The sequence below is a fragment of the Balaenoptera ricei genome, chromosome 8 (genome assembly GCF_028023285.1).
Source record: "Balaenoptera ricei isolate mBalRic1 chromosome 8, mBalRic1.hap2, whole genome shotgun sequence".
Classification (NCBI taxonomy): domain Eukaryota; kingdom Metazoa; phylum Chordata; class Mammalia; order Artiodactyla; family Balaenopteridae; genus Balaenoptera; species Balaenoptera ricei.
In genome coordinates, this window is record NC_082646.1 from 78,582,044 (window position 1) to 78,596,404 (window position 14,361).

Here is a 14,361-nt window from a genome sequence, read left to right on the forward strand (position 1 = left end):
CTATCACAGGTTGCAGGTTTGTAGTTCCCGTTGTTTTTGGTATCTGTCCCCAGTGGCTAAGGTTGGTTCAGTGGGTTGTGTAGGCTTCCTGGTGGAGGGAACTAGTGCCTGAGCTCTGGTGGATGAGGCTGGATCTTGTCTTTCTGGTGGGCACGTCCACGTCTGGTGGTGTATTTTGGGGTGTCTGTGGCCTTATTATGATTTTAGGCAGCCTCTCTGCTAATGGATGAGGCTCTGTTCCTGTCTTGCTAGTTGTTTGGCATAGGGTGTTCAGCACTGTAGCTTGCTGGTCATTGAGTGAAGCTGGGTCTTGATGTTGAGATGGAGATCTCTGAGAGATTTTTGCCGTTTGGTATTACGTGGAGCTGGGAGGTCTCTTGTGGACCAGTGTCCTGAAGTTGGCTCTCCCACCTCCGAGGTACGGCCCTGATGCCTGGCTGAAGCACCAAGAGCCTTTCGTCCATACGGCTCAGAGTAAAAGGGAGAAAAAATAGAAAGAAAGAAAGAAAGAAAGAAAGAAAGGAAGGAAGGAAGGAAGGAAGGAGGAAGGAAGGAAGGAAGGAAGGAAAGAAAGAAAGAAAGGAAGAAAGGAAAGAAAGAAAGAAGCTATAATATAGTGAAGTAAAATAAAGCTATTGTAAAGCAAAGCTATACAGACAAAATCTCACCGAGAAGCATATACATATACACTCACAAAAAAAAAAGGAAAAGGGGAAAAATTAATATATCCTGCTCCCAAAGTCCACCTCCTGAATTTGGGATGATTCGTTGTCTATTCAGGTATTCAACAGATGCAGGCACATCAAGTTGTTTGTGGAGTTTTAATCCGCTTCTTCTGAGGCTGCTGGGACAGATTTCCCCTCCTCTTCTCTGTTCGCACAGCTCCTGGGGATCAGCTTTGGATTTGGACCCGCCTCTGCGTGTAGGTCGCCTGAGGGCGTCTGTTCCCCGCCCAGACAGGACGGGGTTAAAGGAGCAGCTGCTTCGGGGACTCTGGCTCGCCCAAGCCGCGGGGAGGGAGGGGTACAGAGGAGGCGGGGCGAGCCTGCGGCGTCAGAGGCCGGCGTGACGTTGCAGCAGCCTGAGGCGCGCAGTGCGTTCTCCCAGGGATGTTGTCCCCGGATCACGGGACCCTGGCAGTGGCGGGCTGCACGGGCTCCCGGGAGGGGCGGTGTGGAGAGTGACCTGTGCTCGCACACAGGCTTCTTGGAGGCGGCAGCAGCAGCCCCAGCGTCTCACGCCCGTCTCTGGGGTCCGCGCTGATAGCCGCGGCTCGCGCCAGTTTCTGGAGTTCGTTTAGGCGGCGCTCTGAATCCCCTCTCCTTGCGCGCCGTGAAACAAAGAGGCAAGAAAAAGTCTCTTGCCTCTTCGGCAGCTGCAGACTTTTTCCCGGTCTCCCTCCCAGCCAGCTGTGGTGCGCTGACCCCTTCAGGCTGTGTTCACGCCGCCAACCCCAGTCCTCTCCCTGCGATCCGACTGAAGCCCGAGCCTCAGCTCCCAGCCCCGCCCGCCCTGGCGGGGGAGCAGACAAGCCTCTCGGGCTGGTGAGCGCTGCTCGGCGCCGAGCCTCTGTGCGGGAATCTCTCCGTTTTTCCCTCTGCGCCCCTGTTGCTATGGGATCCGCGCTGTTAGCTGCGGCTCGCGCCCGTCTCTGAAGTTCGTTTAGGCGGCGCTCTGAATCCCCTCTCCTCGCGCACCAGGAAACAGGGAAGAAAAAGTCTCTTGCCTCTTCGGCAGCTGCAGACTTTTTCCCGCACTCCCTCCCGGCTAGCTGTGGTGCACTAACTCCTTCAGGCTGTGTTCACGCCGCCAACCCCAGTCCTCTCCCTGCGACCGAAGCCCGAGCCTCAGCTCCCAGCCCCGCCCGCCCCGGCGGCTGAGCAGACAAGCCTCTCGGGCTGGTGAGTGCTGGTCAGCGCCGAGCCTCCGTGCGGGAAGTGCGGGAATCTCTCCGCTTTGCCCTCCGCACCTCTGTGGCTGCACTCTCCTCCGTGGCTCCGAAGCTTCCCCCCTCTGCCACCCGCAGTCTCTGCCCGCGAAGGGGCTCCTAGTGCGTGGAAATCTTTCCTCCTTCACAGCTCCCTCCCACTGGTGCAGGTGCCGTCCCTATTCTTTTGTCTCTGTTATTTCTTTTTTCTTTTGCCCTACCCAAGTACGGGGGGAGTTTCTTGCCTTTTGGGACGTCTGACGTTTTCTGCCAGCGTTCAGTGGGTGTTCTGTAGGAGCAGTTCCACGTGTAGATGTATTTCTACTGTATCTCAGGGAAGGAAGGTGATCTCCGCGTCTTACTCTTCCGCCATCTTCTCTCCTCCCCCCAGGATAGTTTTGAAAGTGAAGAGGGTGTTAACAACGATTACTTTTTGAATAACAAATGCAGATCAAGACCGTCTTAGGCAAATCAGGATATTTGGAGTTACCCTTCCTACAACTATCACAGTAATATTTATAAACCTACTCATTATATAAATATCACCAAAGGCTTCTTATAATCTTCAGGTTCAAGTTCAAACTCCTTAGTGTGGAACATATCTTCCTTTTTTATTTATCTCTTTCACATTCTTGGGCACCATCTGTTACTGCCTCTTCCTTCTATGCTTCTTTATGCTGTATTACTGGTGATAGCTCTAATTTACCATGCCCCCATCTCTAGACCTTCCCACATTCTATTCTCCCAAACTTCCTCAAACTCTACCTTTGACTACTTTCTTTGCCCTTCAGGAATGTAGTCATTTCAGGAGTCATCCTTTCCAGGAAAATTTCTGACTCATTAGGCTAGCTTAGATACCTTTGTTTTTACTTCTATGGCATCCTGGACATACCACTATCATAGCTCTAATCATACTGCCTTACAATAACTTGTTGTTTTTTTTTTCCTGCAATAGAATTTGAGTCCTTTAAGGATATTACCTGTGTTTTGTACTTCTTTATCTCAGAACTAAACTGAGTGTTTGGTATATTTATCATATTTATAAATTTGCTTAAGTTAGAAGTGAGCTGAGCTTTGATGGGTTAGAGAGAGGGATAGATAGCAGCAATTGAAAAATAAGAACCAAGCCAGCCTCAGCTTTAAACAAATATTTGTAGAAGCTACTTTCCTAAGGAATTGAATAAGAATAAGGAAAGGAAAGATGGGATATAAATTTGATTGGGCAAAACAAAAGCAGAGTGTAGTGTCCTTGAAAGCTAGTCTAAATGAATAATGGGGTTTGCAATGACGCACAATAGAGGAAAATCATCTTTGTGAATGATAATCAAAGGCAGAGGGATGAAGTGGGATGGGAAGACTAATTATAGGAATCCTAGCAGGAAATGGTAAAGTTTTAGATCCTGAGATTGAATCAAATAGAGCAGATCCAAAAACAAAATACACTTTTGAAATTAGTAGACACTATTAATACACCTGAAATAAGAATGATTCTGAATCCTGATTGACACAGTAGGAAGGCCAAAATTTTTCCCAGAAACTATATTCATAGCTTCTACTGTTAATAATTTTAGTAAAAGAGTTCAAACAGTAGTAAACGAAATCAATTTCAAATGATAAAATAATAGACTACTGATAGAAAATGAAGGTTTAAGAACCACTAATGGGGAGAGACCTTCAAGATAGCGGAGGATAAAGATGTGGAGATCACCTTCCTCCCCACAAATACATCAGAAATACATCTACATGTGGATCAACTCCTACAGAACAACTACTGAACACTGGCAGAAGACCTCAGACTTCCCAAAAGGCAAGAAACTCCCCACATACCTGAGTAAGGCAAAAGAAAAAAGAAAAAAGAGACAAAAGAATAGGGAAGGGACCTGCCCCTCTGAAAGGGAGCTGTGAAGGAGGAAAAATTTCCACACACTAGGAAGCCCCTTCATTGGTGGACAGGAGTGTGGTGAGGGGAAGCTTCGGAGCCACGAAGGTGAGTGCAGCAACAGGGGTGCAGAGGGCAATGTGGAGAGATTCCCGCACAGAGGATCGGTGCTGACCAGCACTCACCAGCCTGAGAGGCTTGTCTGCTCACCCGCTGGGGCGGGTGGGGGCTGGGAGCTGAGGCTCCTGCTTTGGAGGTCCGATCCCAGGGAGAAGACTGGAGTTGGCTGCGTGAACACAGCCTGAAGGGGGCTAGTGTGCCACAGCTAGTCGGGAGGGAGGCCAGGAAAGAGTCTGGAACTGCCTACAAGGCAAGAGACCATTGTTTCAGGGTGTGCCAAGAGAGGGGAATCAGAGCATTGCCTAAACAAGTTCCAGAGATGGGCGCGAGCCGTGGCTATCAGTGCAGACACCAGAGACGGGCATGAAATGCTAAGGCAGCTCCTGCAGCCACCAAGAAGCTTGTCTGCAAGCACAGGTCTCTATCCACACCTCCCCTCCCAGGAACCTGTGCAGCCTGCCACTGCCAGGGTCCCATGATCCAGAGACAAATTCCCCAGAACACACAGCGTACCTCAGGCGGTTGCAATGTCACACCAGCCTCTGTGGCCGCAGGCTCACCCTGCATTCCGTACCCCTCCCTCCTCCCCCCCCCCCATCCGGTCTGAGTGAGCCACAGCCCCCTAATGAGCTGCTACTTAACTCTGCCCTGTCTGGGCAGGAACAGACCCCCTCAGGCGACCTAAATGCAGAGGCGGGGCCAAATCCAGAGCTGAACCCCAGGAGCTGTGTGAACAAAGAAGATAAAGGGACATTTCTCCCAGCAGCCTCAGGAGCAGCAGATTAAATCTCCACAATCAACTTTATGTACGCTACATCTCTGGAATACCTGAATAGACAACAAATCATCCCAAAATTGAGGCGGTGGACTTTGGGAGCAAATGTAGACTTGGGGTTAGCTTTCTGCATCTAATTTGTTTCTGGTCTTATGTTTACGTTACTTTAGCATTCAGATTTTATTATCATTGTTAGATTTGTTTACTGATTTGGTTGTTTTCTTCCTTTATATATATATATATATATATATATAGATAGATAGATAGATATATTTTTCTCTTCTTTTTTTTTTTGTGAGTGTGTATGTGTATGCTTCTTTGTGTGATCTTGTCTGTGGGGTTTTGCTTTTACCATTTGACCTAGGGTTCTGAGTTTCCGTTCTTTTGTTTTTGTTTTTGTTTTAGTATAGTTTTTAGTGCTTGTTATCATTGGTGGATTTGTTTTCTGGTTTGGTTGCTCTCTTCTTTCTTTCTTTTTTTTTATTACTTTTAAATTTCTTTAATTTTTTATAATTTATTTTATCTTTTTATTTTAGTAACTTTTTTATTTTATTTTTCTCTTTCCTTCTTTCTTTCTCCCTTTTCTTCTGACCAGTTTGGCAGACAGGGTCTTGGTGCTCTGGTTGGGTGTCAGGCCTGTGTCTCTGAGGGGAGAGAGCCGAGTTCAGGATATCAGTCTACCAGAGACCTCCCAGCTCCAAGTAATATCAAATGGTGAAAGGTCTCCCAGAGATCTCCATCTCAACGCTAAAACCCAGCTCCACTCAACAACCAGCAAGTTACACTGCTGAACACCCTATGCCAAACAACTACCAAGACAGGAAAACAACCCCATCCATTAGCAGAGAGGCTGCCTAAAATCATAATAAGGTCACAGACACCCCAAAACACACCACCAGACACAGGCCTGCCCACCAGAAAGACAAGATCCAGTCTCCTCCCCCAGAACACAGGCACCAGAACCCTCCACCAGGACCCTACACAACCCACTGAACCAACCTTAGCCACTGGGGACAGATACCAAAAACAAAAGGAACTATGAACATGCAGCCTGGGAAAAGGAGACCACAAACACAATAATTTAAGCAAAACGAGAAGACACAGAAACACACAGCAGATGAAGGAGCAAAGTGAAAACCCACCAGACCAAATAAATGAAGAGGAAATAGGCAGTCTACCTGAAAAAGAATTCAGAGTAATGATAGTAAAGATGATACAAAATCTTGAAAATAGAATGGCAAAAATACAAGAAATATTTAACAAGGAACTAGAAGAAATAAAGAGCAAACAAACAATGATGAACAACAAATTAAATGAAATAAAAAATTCTCTAGAATGAATTAGTAGCAGAATAACTGAGGCAGAACAACAGATAAGTGACCTGGAACATAAAATAGTGGAAATAACTACCACAGAGCAGAATAAAGAAAAAAGAATGAAAAGACTTGAGGACAGTCTCAGAGACACCTGGGACAACATTAAATGCACCAATATTCGAATTTTAGGGGTCCCAGAAGAGAAGGAGAAAAAGAAAGGGACTGAGAAAATATTAGAAAAGATTATAGTTGAAAACTTCCTTATTACGGGAAAGGAAACAGTCAATCAAGTCCAGGAAGCACAGAGAGTCCCATACAGGATAAATCCAAGGAGAAACACGCCAAGACACATATTAATCAAACTATCAAAAATTAAATACAAAGGAAAAATATTAAAAGCAGCAAGGGAAAAACAACAAATAACATACAAGGGAATCCCAATAAGGTTAACAGCTAATCTTTCAGCAGAAACTCTGCAGGCCAGGAGGGAGTGGCAGGACATATTTAAAGTGATGAAAGGGAAAAACCTACAACCAAGATTACTCTACCCAGCAAGGATCTCATTCAGATTCAACGGAGAAATTAAAACCTTTACAGACAAGCAAAAACTAACAGAATTCAGTATCACCAAACCAGCTGTACAACAATTGCTAAAGGTACTTCTCTAGGCAGAAAACACATGAGAAAGAAAAGACCTACAATAACAAACCCCAAACAATTAAGAAAATGGTAATAGGAACATAAATATTGATAACTACCTTAAATGTGAATGGAGTAAATTCTCCAACTAAAAGACACAGACTGGCTGAATGGATACAAAAACAAGACCCATATATATGCTATCTAAAAGAGACCCACTTCAGACCTAGGGACACATACAGACTGAAAGTGAGGGGATGGAAAAAGATATTCCATGCAAATGGAAATCAAAAGAAAGCTGGAGTACCAATTCTCATATCAGACAAAATAGACTTTAAAATAAAGACTATTACAAGAGACAAAGAAGGACACTACATAATGATCAAGGGATCAATCCAAGAAGAAGATATAACAATTGTAAATATTTATGCACCCAACATAGCAGCACCTCAATACATAAGGCAAATACTAACAGCCATAAAAGGGGAAATCGACAGTAACAACACCATGGTAGGGGACATTAACACCCCACTTTCACCAATGGACAGATCATCCAAAATGAAAATAAATAAGGAAACACAAGCTTTAAATGATACATTAAACAAGATGGACTTAGTTGTTATTTATAGGACATTCCATCCAAAAACAACAGAATGCACTTTCTTCTCAAGTCCTCATGGAACATTCTCCAGGATAGATCATATCTTGGCTCACAAATCAAGTCTCGGAAAATTTAAGAAAATTGAAATCGTACCAAGTATCTTTTCTGACCACAACGCTATGACACTAGATATCAATTACAGGAAAAAATCTGTAAAAAATACAAACACACGGAGGCTAAACAATACACTATTTAATAACCAAGAGATCACTGAAGAAATCAAAGAGGAAATCAAACAATACCTAGAAACAAATGACAATGAAAACATGATGATCCAAAACCTATGGGATGCAGCAAAAGCAGTTCTAAGAGGTAAGTTTATAGCAATACAATCCTACCTCAAGAAACAAGAAACATCTCAAATAAACAACCTAAACTTACACCTAAAGCAATTAGAGAAAAAAGAACAAAAAACACCCAAAGTTAGCAGAAGGAAAGAAATCATAAAGATCATACCAGAAATAAATGAAAAAGAAATGAAGGAAATGATAGCAAAGATCAATAAAACTCAAAGCTGGTTCTTGGAGAAGATAAACAAAATTGATATACCATTTGCCAGACTCATCAAGAAAACAAGGGAGAAGACTCAAATTAATAGAATTAGAAATGAAAAAGGAGCAATAATAACTGACACTGCAGAAATACAAAGGATCATGAGAGATTACTATAAGCAACTCTATGCCAACAAAATGAACAATCTGGAAGAAATGGGCAAATTCTTAGAAAAGCACAACTTTCTGAGACTGAACCTGGAAGAAATAGAAAATATAAACAGACCAATCACAGGCACTGAAATTTAAACAGTGATTAAAAATCTTCCAACAAACAAAATCCCAGGACCAGATGGCTTCACAGGCGAATTCTATCAAACATTGAGAAAAGAGCTAACACCCATCCTTCTCAAACTCTTCCACAATATAGCAGTGGGAGGAACACTCCCAAACTCATTCTACGAGGCCACCATCACCCTGATACCAAAACCAGACAAAGACGTCACAAAGAAAGAAAACCACAGACCAATATCACTGATGAACATAGATGCAAAAATCCTCAAAAAAATACTAGCAAACAGAATCCAACAGCACATTAAAAGGATCATACACCATGATCAAGTGGGGTTTATCCCAGGAATGCAAGGATTCGTCAATATACACAAATCAATCAATGTGATACACCATATTAACAAACTGAAGTAGAAAAACCATATGATCATCTCATTAGATGCAGAAAAAGCTTTTGACAAAACTCAACACCCATTTATGATAAAAACCCTCCAGAATGTAGGCATAGAGGGAACTGAACTCAACATAACAAAGGCCATATATGACAAACGCAGGCCAACATCGTTCTCAATGGTGAAAAACTGAAAACATTTCCTCTAAGATCAGGAACAAGACAAGGTTTTCCACTCTCACCACTATTATTCAACACAGTTTTGGAAGTTTTAGCCACAGCAGTGAGGGAAGAAAAAGAAATAAAAGGAATCCAAATCGGAAAAGAAGAAGTAAAGCTGTCACTGTTTGCAGATGACATGATACTATACATAGAGAATCCTAAAGATGCTGCCAGAAAACTACTAGAGCTAATCAATGAATTTGGTAAAGTAGCAGGATAAAAAATTAATGCACTGAAATCTCTTGCATTCCTATACACAAATGATGAACAATCTGAAAGAGGAATTAAGGAAACTCACCCATTTACCATTGCAAGAAAAAGAATAAAATACCTAGGAATAAACCTACCTAAGGAGACAAAAGACTTGTATGCAGAAAACTATAAGACACAGATGAAAGAAATTAAAGATGATACAAACAGATGGAGAGATATACCATGTTCTTGGATTGGAAGAATCAACATTGTGAAAATGACTATACTACCTAAAGCAATCTACAGATTGAACGCAATCCCTATCAAACTACCAATGGCATTTTTCACAGAACTATAACAAAAAGTTTCACAATTTGTATGGAATAACAAAAGACTCAAATAGCCAAAGCAATCTTGAAAAACAAAATCAGAGCTGTAGGAATCAGGGTCCCAGACTTCAGACTATACTACAAAGCTATAGTAAACAAGACAATTTGGTACTGGCACAAAAACAGAAATACAGATCAATGGAACAGGATAGAAAGCCCAGAGATACACCCACGCACATATGGTCACCTTATTTTTGATAAGGGAGGCAAGAATATACAATGGAGAAAAGACAGCCTCTTCAATAAGTGGTGCTGGGAAAACTGGACAGCTACATGTAAAAGAATGAAATTAGAACACTCCCTAACACCATACACAAAAATAAACTCAAAATGAATTAAAGACCTAAATGTAAGGCCAGACACTATCAAACTCTTAGAGGAAAACATAGGCAGAACACTCTATGACATAAATCACAGCAAGATCCTTTTGGACCCACCTCCTAGAGAAATGGAAATAAAAACAAAAATAAATGGGACCTAATGAAACTTAAAAGCTTTTGCACAGCAAAGGAAACTACAAACAAGACGAAAAGACAACTCTCAGAATGGGAGAAAATATTTGCAAATGAAGCAACAGAGAAAGGATTAATCTCCAAAATTTACAAGCAGCACATGCAGTTCAATATCAAAAAAAGAAACAACCAAATCCAAAAATGGGCAGAAGACCTAAACAGACATTTCTCCGAAGAAGATACAGAGATTGCCAGAACCTCATGAAAGGATGCTCAACATCACCAATCATTAGAGAAATGCAAATCAAAACCACAATGATGTATCACCTCACACCAGTCAGCATGGCCATCATCAAAAAATCTACAAACAATAAATGCTGGTGAGGATGTGGAGAAAACGGAACTCTCTTGCACTGTTGGTGGGAATGTAAATTGATATAGCCACTATGGGGAACAGTATGGAGGTTCCTTAAAAAACTAAAAATAGAACTACCATACGACCCAGCAATCCCACTACTGGGCATATACTCAGAGAAAACCATAATTCAAAAAGAGTCATGTACCACAATGTTCATTGCAGCACTATTTACAATAGTCAGGACATGGAAACAACCTAAGTATCCATCGACAGATGGATGGATAAAGAAGATGTGGTACATATATATAAAATATATATATATTTATACTCTTTTTATTTATATAAAAAGAAATGAAATAGAGTTATTTGTAGCGAGGTGGATGGACCTAGAGTCTGTCATACAGAGTGAAGTAAATCAGAAAGAGAAAAACAAATACCATATGCTAACACATATATATGGAATTTTAAAAAAAATAAAGGTTCTGAAGAACCTAGGGGCAGGACAGGAATAAAGACGCAGATGTAGAGAATGGACTTGAGGACATAGGGAGGGGGAAGGGTAAGGTGGGACGAAGTGAGAGATTGTCACAGACATATATACTCTATCAAATGTAAAATAGATAGCTAGTGGAAAACAGCAGCATAGCATGGGGAGATCATCTCGGTTCTTTGTGACCATCTAGAGAGGTGGGTTAGGGAGGGTGGGAGAGAGATGCAAGAGAGAGGGAGATATGGGGATATATGTATAGCTGATTCACTTTGTTAGAAAGCAGAAACTAATACACCATTGTAACGCAATTATACTCCAATAAAGATGTTTAAAAAAATTTTTAAATGGAAATAAAAAATAAAGAACCACTAATGTTTTCTAGCTGATGAGGAGGAAACAGTGGTTTCAAGTCAGAAGGGAAGAATTAGGAAGAGAAGCCAGTTTAGCAGAATACAACAGATTCTCTGTGATAAAAAACGTTGAGGGAAAGCAAATGTTGAGGCCTATGGATTAAAATATGGCTCAGGGAAGTAGGCAAGATAGTAGGGCTGGAAGTGGAAGTGACTCCTGGACTATATGGTTCTTTTATACCTCAATATTCTAGGAAATTAAGGATTCTTACAAGCAATTTATGCATCCAACCTGACTCTTACACATTATGGTGTGGTTTTTAAATTTTTTTATTTTTTAATTTGAGGTATTTTTATATAAATTGAGCTGTTGTTGAAGCTACTCTATTCTGATTTATAAGTACCAATTGGTTCTTGTTTGTTTGTATTTTTTAACAAATGCAACAAAATCTAATTAATAAAAACATTTTTAAATAGGATCAATTTTTTTTGGACAGGGCACTCATATGCACTTTATAATTGTTCCTGGATATTTGCCATTATATTTGTTTTCTATTTTCAAAATGGTGGCTTATTGATTTGTTGGTTGAGCAGATTGATTTACTGGAAATATAATTTCTGCATAACCTTTGGGTAGCCATATTTCCTTCTCATTAAAAGTTTTCAGACTTCCCTAAAGCATAACTTGACAATTTCTGTTTTTATTTTTCAGGAAGATTTTTATCAATTTAGGTTAGTTTAACAAGGTAGCACATATAACAATCAATTGTGAATTTCCCATCCAGATCCCAGAGAGAAAAGTATAAAATGATTATTTTCACATTCTTCTGCCTGATTAATTGTAATTGTAAATGATGAATTATTCAAAATGTTTTATTTATTGGTACTAAATAGTTTATCTAGATTGTATAGTTCACTTTGTAAAAAAATAAAAGGAAATAAATCCTTCTTAGATTTTGATAACCTGACTATAAATTATTAAAAGTGAGACAAAGTCTGACTTAGCTAATAACCACAATTCAAGATAGTTGAAATCCATTTAGTTTATTCTATTTATAATCATATAGAGTATTATTAATTGGCAGAATAGATCAAGTAGAAGTAATATTAAAAAGTGAAATATGGTCCAAATTCATTAGTCTATTGTCATAAGCAATAGAAAGCCAAGATTTTATTACATTTGGGGTTATTTCTAAATTGAAAGACATGGGTTAATCACATACCCAGGAATCTTTCTACTTATCTGAAGCTCACATTCTTCAATTGAATGATGAAATGTTTTATACAAAAAATAAATGTTTGTGTTGATAAAACATGAGCAAAAGAGAGCTCTTGATTAAGGCAGTTAGTTTACTGAAAAGCCGTTATTCCTTCCCTATAATTTTTTAGACGAGAATTCAGTTTATTCTTGTTAGAAAAAGTCACTGCTCTAAGTAATATAGATTACTGTAAACGATTTAAAAAAAAACTGAAAAACTTTAAATTGTTGCTTACACACAATTTCAAACAATAAAATCCAATGACAATAATTTTTCTTCATATTTCTTAGGACCACACCTAAAAAAATGTGAGGGTTCTTTTGGCTTTTTTTCCTTGTTCAGGATTCTTTGAAATATGGTCTTTCTTTCTGAAAAATCTTTGTAATGAAAGGCCTGTCCTTTCAACCCATCTGGTTCCAGTTTCCTTAATTAGTTTACCTTTACTAATAATGCTTTTTATTTCCTTATACAGACTTAAATCATTGTCTAGTATTCTTTTATTTCAGTGTGAGGGTTCCCTTTAATATTTTTTATAGAATAAGTCTGCTAGCAATAAATGCTTTCAAATTCTGTTTATGTGGGAATGTCTTAATTTCTCTTTCATTGTTGCTATGTATAGAATTCTTGGTTGATAGTTTTTTGCTTTCAGCACTTTGAACGTCTTCCCACTACTTCTTCGCCTCCATAGTTTTTGATAAAAAGACATCAGTTAACTTTTTGAGGATCTTCTATATTTGAGGAGTTGTTTTTATCTTATTACTTTCAAGATTCTTTTAGTCTTTGTCTTTCAATAATATGATATTTGAGTATAAGTAGAAGCCCTCTTAGTTTATCCTATTTGGAGTTTGTTGAGCTTCTTGAATGTTTATATTAAGGTTTTGCATCAGATTTGTGAAGTTTTCAGCCATCATTTCTTCAAATATTTTTTCTGCCCTTTTCTCTCCTTCTGGGACTTCCATTATATACATGTTGGAGTGCCTGTGTTTTCTCAGAGATCTAGGAGGTCACGTTCAGTTTTTTTCATTCTTTTTTCTTTCTGTTACTCAGACTGGATAGTCTCAATTGATCTATCTTCAAATTTACTGATTCTTCTGACAGGTCAAATCTTCTGTTGAGCCCCTGTAATGAATTTTTCATTTTAGTTACTGTGCTCTCTAACTGCATAATTTCCTTTTGGTTCTTTTCTATAATTTCTAGCCCTTTATTGTCTATTTGGTGAGACATTATTCTAAGATTTACCTTTTACTTCTGGAGAAATGGTTTCTTTTAGTTATTTGAATGTATTTATAATAGCTGATTTAAACTATCTAGTAAGTCCCATGTTTGGACTTCCCTATGGTCTATTGCTACTAAAATATTAAATGGTATGATATAGTAACTGAAAATCAGATTCCCTCTCCTTCTCAGGGTTTTTATTACTGCTGTTTGTTCTTGTTGCTGTTTATTTCTTTAGTAACTTTCCTTAACCAATTATGCACATCTGTATTCTTTGTTGCATGTGACCACTGAAGTCTCTGCTCAGCTTAGTAATCAGCTAATAATTGGACAGAGATCTCTTTAAATTCCTTGAACCAACAAGCCTCCCACTCTTTGTTGAGATGTTTTGTGTGTATATTAGGGAACGCCTCCAATGTTCTAGCAGTTTGTAACTTTACCTTAACCTCCATGTTCTGCTGGCACAGAGACTCGATGTTAGCTAGAAGGTAAAGAGTAGGGCCTTTTCAGGTCTTTTCTTGGTATATCTACAGCCTTACATGTGCGTGTTGTCCTCTAGATCCCTAGGAATATTTTGGAACTTTTCAAAACTCCCTATGGAAATCACATTCCCCCAATTTTTTTCTAATTTTTTGTTGAAGTATAGATTATTTACAATATTATGTTAGTTCCAGGTGTACAGCACAGTGATTCAATATTTTTACAGATTATACTCCATTAAAAGTTATTAAAGATAATGGCTATAATTCCATGTGCTCTACAATATACCCTTGTTGCTTATCTATTTTATAAATAGTAGTTTTTACCTGTTAATCCCATACACCTAACTTGCCCCTCCGCACTTCCTTTCTCCTCTGGAAACCACTACTTTGTTTTCTATACCTGTGAGTCTGTTTCTATTTTGCATATTCATTCACTTTTTTTTTTTTTTTTTTTAGATTCCA